This window comes from Bos indicus x Bos taurus, chromosome 26 (assembly GCF_003369695.1).
Source record: "Bos indicus x Bos taurus breed Angus x Brahman F1 hybrid chromosome 26, Bos_hybrid_MaternalHap_v2.0, whole genome shotgun sequence".
Lineage (NCBI taxonomy): Eukaryota > Metazoa > Chordata > Mammalia > Artiodactyla > Bovidae > Bos > Bos indicus x Bos taurus.
Window position 1 is genome coordinate 21,333,588 of NC_040101.1, and position 9,686 is coordinate 21,343,273.

The 9,686-nt window shown below is 42.7% G+C and overlaps 1 protein-coding gene across 9 annotated transcripts in view; it reads right to left on the reverse strand.

Annotated features, from left to right (window-relative positions):
• The window catches only part of ADD3 (adducin 3), a 132,491-nt gene extending 123,222 nt beyond the window's left edge, over nucleotides 1-9,269 (reverse strand). For 2 of the 9 annotated variants that reach the window (XM_027529529.1, XM_027529526.1), the window contains exon 1: nucleotides 8,905-9,190. The gene's annotated coding sequence lies outside the window, so the exon portion shown is untranslated. Of the gene's footprint in view, nucleotides 1-6,316; nucleotides 6,435-6,733; nucleotides 7,071-8,904 lie in introns of those variants that run through there. The other 7 variants (XM_027529533.1, XM_027529531.1, XM_027529532.1 and 4 more) reach the window with 7 other exon arrangements.
• Between the last annotated feature and the right edge of the window lie 417 nt (nucleotides 9,270-9,686).

Below are 9,686 nucleotides of genomic sequence, written 5' to 3' on the forward strand. Positions count from 1 at the left end.
GTTCTGCAACAAAAACTTGGGGTTGCTCAACTCGATGCTGGCCATCCCTTCAGTAGATGGCACTCTTCCCTTTGAGCCCAAATCACACAAGCGCCAAGAAGCATGTTCTATGACATTCAGGTGTGATACAAAGCAGAGATTCTTTCTTCAAAGCTCCCTCCAGAAACTCATTCATCAAAAGTTGATGGTCCAACCAGACACTTTTAAAGAGCCCAGGGAAATGCAGATTATAAAACATCAAACACAATATTAATAAAATCACCTAACAAGTGATTACCAAGTAATCGGCTTCTCAGAGCCTTTTGTATACTTTTTTATTCAGGCATAAAATGTTCCTTCCCTAATACAGAGGTAATGGCCTTTCAGTGGCTACTGATCAGATCTTGTCTATCAAATCTCATTAAGGTATTCAAGGTAGCACAGTGTTTGGAAAACTATGATTTTGTCATTATCAACATTCACTAAGACTAATGAAAGATGTATTACTTTCATATTACTTTCAACATTTTTGGTTGAAAAAATTCATATAATTTTTGATACCCACTTAAAAAGAATCAAACATCCTAATACAAAATTACTGTACACCTAGTTTTCCAAAAAACAAATACATATTTCTGATTCATTAAACTGTCTTTTACTTTAACACATAATAGTTCCCAGTTATTAATGATAAGCAAGGTTTCCCACACTTCTGTTTCAGAGACTTTTTAAAATAAAAAGCATACAGTTGTGGACAGAAATAGAAGGAAATTTCTTTTTAGTGCAACCTCCAGGTGAAAGCCAAACTTTTCAGCAATCACCTTAAAAATTCCACCTTTTCTAGTTGAGCTAAAACTCAGTCCTGGCAAAAAAAAGTCAAAGGAGAAAGGTAAGGTAAAAGGAACACGGTTTTTAAATTTTAAAAAGGAAAAAAACAAAAGCACTGAGAGTGGGGATAAGAAATGGGAAAAACATACCAATTTCAGTAACCATCTCTTTGCCCTGTCCACTTTCACCCTATGCACCTAAGCCCATTCACAACTCCACTTGAGCTCTGACCATCATCACCCTTCCCCAAACACTTCCTCAGATAATAAAAGGCTGACCTTACAGAATCTTTTCCTTATGTACTAATAAGACAAATGAGATTAGAGGTAACAATGCAGTTAACAGTTGCTGGCTCTTAATTTCTGAAGGATTAAAAAAGGGATCCCTGGGGAGGCCTTGATCCCAAAATATACTTCTTTAGATGTACCAAATAAGCCTAATTACCTTCTCCACGAGGATACTGAGGAAACCTATCTCTTTGCTATAGCATGGAGTCATTCCAGCGGATCAAAAGATGACAGGACAAGAATATTGTATGGAAAAGAGAAAGGAAATGCTGTTCTCACACTGGATGAGCTAAGCCATTGTGGAAGAACTTCACAGAAACATTGCTGACGGTGACAAATTAAAGGCACAGACTAAGTCCCCAAGATACTGATAAAGCTCAGCACTGCTCCAACCTGACTGCTTTCTACATTGTTGAAATTCCAGCTCCCCTAGCAAGCAACCAACAATAGCCCTGGGAGCTGAATTAAACAGGCTCCTGAACTCACACCTGCACCGTCCCTTCCTCTTCCATCTGAAGTAAGCCCTTCTTTGATGGGGGATGGGGGAGTGAAAAATTACAAGAACAAATTCAAAGAGGTATGAGAATTAGCAAAAAGAATAAAGTAAGAATTCCATGTATGTTACTTAGAGTTAAGTTTTCATATTACTTCCCTTAATGAACGTTGTGAGCATTAAATTTTGAAAATTGTTTTATTAATATATACAGTGTTCTTCTTCAAAACACTGGTTTTAAGAATGTAAGTTGTTATTACTGCCCTTATGTTTCTAAAAAGTGTTTCAACCCCTGGCGGGCTGGTTGTGGGAAGTTTTTTATCTTATGGAGGTCAGTATGTCTATGGCAGAAAAAGTGAGCTTCATAACCCAATCTTCAAACTCTAGCCTTGTTTGAGTCAGTAGCAGTCTTAAATGCTAGTTAATGTACTGCTATATACCAATATCCTCAGGTCCAGTTTCAGGCAATTTAAAACAAGAGGTTTCAAAGTTCATTTTATATCAGGGAGTTAGGGTTAACCCTAACCCATTTCCAATTAAGCTTTAACTAAAACCAACTTTTAAAACAAGTAATTGTAAAGTATATACGATGGTGAGACAGATCAGCCTGACATTAGGTAAAATCAACTTATATCTCACCTCATTATAAAGATATAACTATTTGTCAAAGACTAAACACATTTTATTGGAGAAGGAAATGGACAAAGGAGCCTGGCAGGCTGCAGTCCATAGGGTCACTCAGAGTTGGACACGACTGAAGCGACTTAGCAAACATATTTTATAATAATAATTCAGCTCTGGCATAGTTAAAAACCAGTCTATACAATCTTCCTAAGAAGGAAATTTACAAAAACAAAAAGCCTTTAGACATCAAGGATGAGTTTCATCCATTTTTATACTTTTTGGTGATCATGCAACTACTTTTTAAGTTATGCTAGACAATTATGAAAACCACATTTATTCTTCAAGGTTTCTAGGATACTCTTTTAAATTGCTCCTTCAGTGTAGTAAGTCATGTCCTAGAAACCTGAAAGCTACTATTGATGCAGCTTTTCAAAGATACACAAAAAGAAAATAATTTAAAGAAAACAAAAGACTCTGATTCTCATTATCTATGCTATCATCTAAGACTTGACAGTAAGTTAAATGGCACTTTAACGTTCGAGTATGTTTTCAATTGTGTAATTAACTTACTTTTGAGCTTGATTTTGTGATTAGTCCACATATAAGAGATCAACATTATGAAACAAAAAACACACACACGTCTTTTTCTCTAACATTTTAAACTTTCAGTTAATTTCAATTAAAACTGTTCTATGCATGCAGTTGATATTCAAATAATCACTACATGAATGCCAGGTGAATCATTTTGTAATTCACCTGAAAGGAAGAGCATCCTCCAAGTAGTATGGTTACACATGTGTGTCCATAACTAGCTACTGCTAGAAAGAAAAAAAAACTAATCAAATTCATCTAACTTATTAGACATAAGGGATATACAAGGGATAACAAACTTTTTCTTTCAAGCCATAGTCAATGAAACACTGCTAACCTGTATGATTTAGAGAGGATTCTTAGTATACACAACCCACTGCAGTAAAAATTTGAAACTGTCTTGGCTTTTGGCCAAAAGAATTCAGTCACTAGCAAGACCTGAAATACCTCATAACAATCTCATCTAGAAATACTAGGGCACATACCCCAAGATCAAATGATAAAGCATTAACAGAAGACATGAAATAAAGTATTAGGGCACCCATTTTGAATCTCAATGACTAGCCACAGTCTACGACTGCTCAATTAATTTCAAATAGGGTGTTTATGTTTAAAAGAAAGTACTCTTGATTAAACATCTTAAATGTATTTTATTCAAATTCTACATGTTTAATGTTTCCAAAGGAATCTGAAACAGCACTGAATTTTAATATCAGAAAAATGAGTATTTAGTGTGAGAAACATATTAGTAACCTGTGTCTTCAATACAGTTTGAGCTTTCTTAATTCAACGGATGCTGTTTTTAAACACTGCTCCCTAATATTACCTTTCACTAAATTGCCAACAAAGGACATATTTGATCTCTACAATAGTAATCCTAAACATTACTTCAAACAGCTACCAATTTAGGTTATAATTAACTGGCTTGACCTATCAATGACACTGGTGAAGCATCAACACAGAGGTCCTTGAGGAATGGGAGTGACAAAGTAAAAGCCACTTATAGCTAACTGTAAAAGGTAAATCAGGTGGAATTTTGAACAAACTGAAGTTAATATTCACCTCAGGTTGATGCAGTGTTGATAATCAGAAGATCAAGACTTAGTGCAGAACTAGAATCAACAAAGAGCCTGTTGGACCAGCTGGGGCCCTACACATCTGGCAAGCTTAAAGAACAACAAAAAAAGACTTGAATCTTCAGTAATTAAAAAGATAACATGGTACAGCCCACAATCTAGCATTTGAGCTACACGTATGTCATGTGAAAAGAGAATCCTCTTCCAAAGTCAAAAGGTGATTCTACTTTATGCAGATTGGTTACTGCCGTTCATATTTAAACGCATCTTCGTGATATGAATACAGGAGGATGTTGCTAAACAAGGCATATGCACAGCTGCAGTCTTGGAGACCCTGTGAAGATACTTCATTCATTTGCAGGTATTACCCCAAGTTTCATAGCAGCAGGGGTTACTGGCTATGCGGACTTACTTTCAAATCAAGCTCTGGGTTCAGAACCAGCCAGTCTGTGCCTACGAGCTATACAAAATACTTAAACCTTTATGTCTGTTTAGGCATTGGGTTGTTATGAGGATTAATCATATAAAAGTCTGTGCCTGGCACAGAGGTAGAGCAAATAATATTGGCTGTTACAAATATTTGCTGAGTCTTCACTTGCTGGGTCACATGATATAACCACCTTCAAAAAAAGTAACTTTATAGTGATGCTGATAAACACATAAAAGACTGAGGACCAAACTATATTCTAAGCACTTTACACATAAAAACTCATATGGTTCTGATAGTATTATTCCCAACATTTTACAAACCCAATTTGTTCAGAGTTGGGTTTTTATGATTTTATATGATTTCTTTCTCGAATAGAAATAAAATTTCTTGTACTCTGATGACACACAAAAGTGCTGCCCAGTACTGCTAACCAACTACTTTGAGATGGCAGAGATTAAATAGCTAACAACCTGCACAGGCTTAAGTGTAACAAAAACACTCAGGCACAAGAGACCTATTTCAGGAGGGCTCACAATCTCAGAGGTTGGGCCCTACCCTGTATTTGGGTTTGAGGATGGTGTGTAGGAGGTGGGCTGATGCTATGTCCTCTTAGTCTCAAAAGACACTCTGGTTTTACAAAGACCACATCCACACTTTAAACGTCACTGAGCAGAACCTGCATTCATACCGGTGTAACATTACTGAAAAGGGGGTTAGAAATAGCAAAGTGTGCAATATCATTTTCTCATTCATTTTCAGAATGTAAAACATATTCTGAAAATACAATCTATCATGCAAAATAGTTCCTAGATGTCTTATGATCACCTGTGTCATATGTCTACCAACAAACATTTCCTTATAACATATATGTAAAAAAGCTGCAACTTACTGAATGCCTCATAACCAACTATCTCAAGAGCTCAAATTATGTTTAACATTCAAAATAGACATACCAATTTTTTTTCTTTAAAAGCAACTATTGCCAACATTTTTCAGTCACTTAAGAGTTTTAAGAGCAGAGACTGAACTCTTTGGAAAAAGGAACACTTAAATATAGCAAAAGTGGCCTTTTTTCCCCCTGGTCTTCCCTCTGCAAAGGTAATCTGCTCGATTTAAGCAGAGGAAAATGAGTGACAGTGCAATTACAATGCAGTGGAGACTTTTAGATATACAAACTTTATACATTCGCTCCAAAAGTAACTTAACCCTATAAATGAATGGGTCCTATATCTTAATTACTTTTTTTTTTTTTTACAAAATACTCAAGCATCTTATTTAAAAATGACAAATTATGAGGTATTCTTATTTTACTCCCTTTAACAATCTAATTAGAAGTCCTCCAAAGCCCAAAGTAGGATGAACCCAGCATGGTGCTGATGCACTCCATTCCAAGAAAAGCAACCATTTCATACTACTAAATCTAGTGTCATAACATAAAAAGTTCATGCACCTTTCAAATGGAGCTGATTCCTACCCCCCAAATCTTATCAACTCCCTCACCAAACTTGCATATAAATTCCCACTCAAAGCCTCTTGGTTGATTTAAATTCCTTCTCTCTCCACACCACTCCAGCAGGTCAATTACAACAGCACATGTGCCAAAGAAATTAGTGGTTTTACTCACGTCCCATTTTAAACGGGCACCTACTTGCAATTAAATCTCTCCAACAAAAAGTTTACCTGAGGCCATTCTTGCTATTTTACTAGAGGCCTAGCTTATTCTACCTGTCTCTGTGGTCTTGCCTCAGCTATAATGGCATACTTCCAAACAGCCTGGACGCCCCCAAACACCAGCTAACCGGACCTGCAGCCAACTCTTGCCTGTCACCCCGGGCAGGAAGCACAACCTAACATGTATACATTTGTAGGGGTGGGGTGGGAGGGTGTGTGTCGGGGGGATGGGGACACAGATTACAGGAGAAAGGTTTGATTGAATACTCTTAACTTGGTAACAGAAGTGTTTTTTTTTTTTTTAACGAGGAAAACAAACCAACACTTCCTCCCTTACCTCCACCTTTTTCCAAGCGCGGGAACCTCCCAACCCTCCTGGAGCGCACCTTCAGAGCTTAAGGTCCCTCGGATCCCGAAGCTTCGGCCAGTTCTTGGTTTTTAGAACTCCCCGTCCTCTGGGAGAAATCAGAGGACGCCCGAAAGACTCGGGCCCACCCCGCGGCGCCCGGAGATCCTCCCCTTCAGGTCCACTTTCCTCGCCCGAGGCTCCCGTTCCAGTCCCGGAGGGAGAAGGGTTCACCTGAGGCCGCAAGGGCAGCCAATAGGAAAGTCCCCTCGGCCCTGCAAGTCGCCGCAATCCAACCCCCGCGCGACCCCCTTAGAAGGGTCCCCGCAGCCCAGCCCGCGCGGGCGCCTGCCGTCCCCGCCGCGAGAAGCGGTGGAAAGGCCGCGCCTTCTCTCCCCTCAGGATTACCTCGCAGCGCGCAGCCGGCTTTGTGCTTCCCTCCCTCCTTCTCCGCGGCCGCCGGGACTGCAGCGGCCGCGCGATCCTCCACCGCCGCCTCTTAAGCGCCGCACGGCTCCAGAGGGGAGGGCAGAAGGGGAGGGGGCGTGAGGAGGGAGGGACCTGGGCGCCGAGCCCTGAGAGGCAGGAAGCGGCGACACCTGGGTCACGATGCTTCTAGCTCTCGCTCTCCGTTTTTAAAAATACAATTTAAACCCCTCTCTTTCCCCTCCCGCCCCGCGCCCCCGCGACCGTTACCGGCAGGGCGGCTCACGCTCTGGCGGGACTGGCCGAGAGCCCCTCGAGCGTCCCCTGGCCCCGCCCCTAAGGCCCCGCCCTTAGGCCCCCAGGCGCCTCTGGCTCCACCCCCACAAGCCCGCCCCTCGCGTCCCCCGAACGCCCCTGGTCCCACCCCTCGGGTCCCCGAGCGTCCTGGCCCCGCCCCTCGGAATCACAGGATGTTCCTGACCCCGCCTCCTCAAGGCCCCGCCCCCAACGCGGCCCCTCGGGCCCCTCCAGAGCCTTGGTACCGCCCCCTACGGCCCCCTCCTCTCCCGCCCGTACCCAGTCTCTAAAGCCGCGGCCGCGGGGCCCTACAGGCCTGGCCTCTGGGAGGGCCTGGTGCGGGGCAGTTGTCTGGCATCTCTTTCAGCGTCCTCCTCCAGCTCTACATCTTCGATCCGTTGCGTGCCTTGCGGGAGGGTCGGAGGAGTAAAAGACCCCGACGGAAGCTCGACCACAAGGGATAGGAAGGGCGCCTTGGAAATGCCGCCCGCCCAAATCTGAGCAAGGCGCCCCCCTCCCCCCACCGCCGGCCACTCTCCTAAGGTTGAGCCACAGCTTTCAGAGTCAACCTCGGCCGCCTACACTGGCTGTTGGGTCTTCAGCGGGAGGCCACTGCTAAGGTTCAACCTCCGCACGCCCCTCACTGGAGGGGCCTGGGTGTTCTCAGCATAGTTGCTTATGGGGGCGCCTCTTTCCCCCTACTCACCTCCACAGAGGGACAGGGGCTCTCTTTTATCAGCTCCACTTGTACGCCTCAAGGGTCTTCACCCCGAATTTGGCCCCTGGCCTTGAGACCTTATGAGAGCTCATCTCTTGGAGGTGAAAAGTCAAGTCACTGCCAGCCTTGAAAATGAATTCGGGGCCGGGTAAACTTTGCAGGGATGTGGATCCATCCACAGGTGACACTGGGCCACCCACCCCCCGCCGCCCAGACAAGACTTACCCTAGAAATAGACCTCCCAGCAACGCACACCTTTCTCTACCACCCACGGCTTGCACCCCTCCCGCATACGTGTCCTGAACGGGCACAAATCCACTCCCAAGCCCACCCTCTGAGCGACATTCTGGTTATTCACGGTCTCTTGGGTCAACCCCACCCTAACACACAACAGCAAACTTCATTCCCCACCCTTATCTCCCTTCGTTTCCAAGGCACTGGCGACAGGCCACTTCATTTCCTTCCTCCTCTGCAGACTCTTCTCTTCCCCCTCAAATACTTCGTGCCATCCCCCTCATCTTCATCCCCTCCCTCTTCCCTAAAAATGTGCTAATTAAAATGTAGTTTCCTCTTCCCACATATGAAGTGTGGAAAATGAATCTTGTCTTGGCAAAAACTGTGATTCATTTATCCTCGCTTTCTCTCTCCACTGGACCAAAGCTATAGAAATTTTAGTCTACCACCATCTCCCATATGCTCAAAATCTGACCATGCCTCATGGTTTTTAAATACCCCTAAAGGGCGGTGGGGAAGGCTTCCTGGCTTTGGGGAGAAAATATTTAGAAAACGCTTGGCCTGTCATTTTATTTGGCATTTTAAAATATCTGCAGTATTTGAGAGAGATATTGGGAGTGGCTGGATGTTTTTTTGCATTTAGAAAGCAAGAAATGAAAAAAAGCTTGGCACGCATCAAGGTTAGCCTGTTTATGAATAGCCCCCCAAAAGTGTGTTAGGGGTACATATCAGACAATAGTCTCCACTGCACAGGACGTTCGCCTGTCACAGATCTAGACCTCCCCCCGCCCCAAAGGAAGACAAATTAACATAATCCATTTTAAGCATGTCTGATGAGCAATCCTTCCCGTGATCACTCCATTTCCCACAGTTTCTGGACAAAATGGATAAAAGATTTGCTTACCCGCTTAGGATGCAAGGCTTTCTTGTGTCCAGGGCAGTAGACGTGTGCGTCTTCTAGGTGTGGATTCTGCAGTGCTGCACAGAAACCCACTGCAGCCTCAGACCGGCGGCAGCGGCGGCTTCTCCCAACGCCGAGTAGTAAAGTGTGTGACTCTGGTAGAGACTCCACAATTACCATTAGGCGCTTGCTTATGAGAGAGGAGGCGGAATCTTTCTTAAAGGAATGGGTAGTGTTTTTCCTCTCCACTATTGCTTCATGAGAGGCTGAAAGGGTGGAAGCAGGGAGTTTTTTTGGACTGAGTATGGCAGTACAGCTGTGGGAGGTCAAGGTTAAAATTAACTGGGTGATCGAGGGACCGATTTAGTGTGAGTCAATGAAATGCTAGAAGCATTGGTTTTAAAGAGCCCTGCTAACTTCAAGCTCTGGGGTCCATGGCAAAAATAAAGTGATGTGCCTTGAAACTGACTAGTACTTTGTGTTAATAATTAATTTCGAATCATCGCTTTAAACTGATAACTCTACAAAGGGAGGTTATTTCATATTTAATACAAGAACATGAAAAGAAAAATAAAACACACAATTGGGAACAAGAGTCAAGTCTTACTAATGCACGCATATCTGCTATTTCAGTGAATATCAGTATTAGAAAATATTGTAAATCAATTGTACTTCAATTAAAAAAAGAAAAGAAAATATACTATTGACAGATCAATCTGTACTTATAAAAATTATAATATTATTTATAGAAAAAACAATAAAAATCTAAACTAATGTAAGAAAAT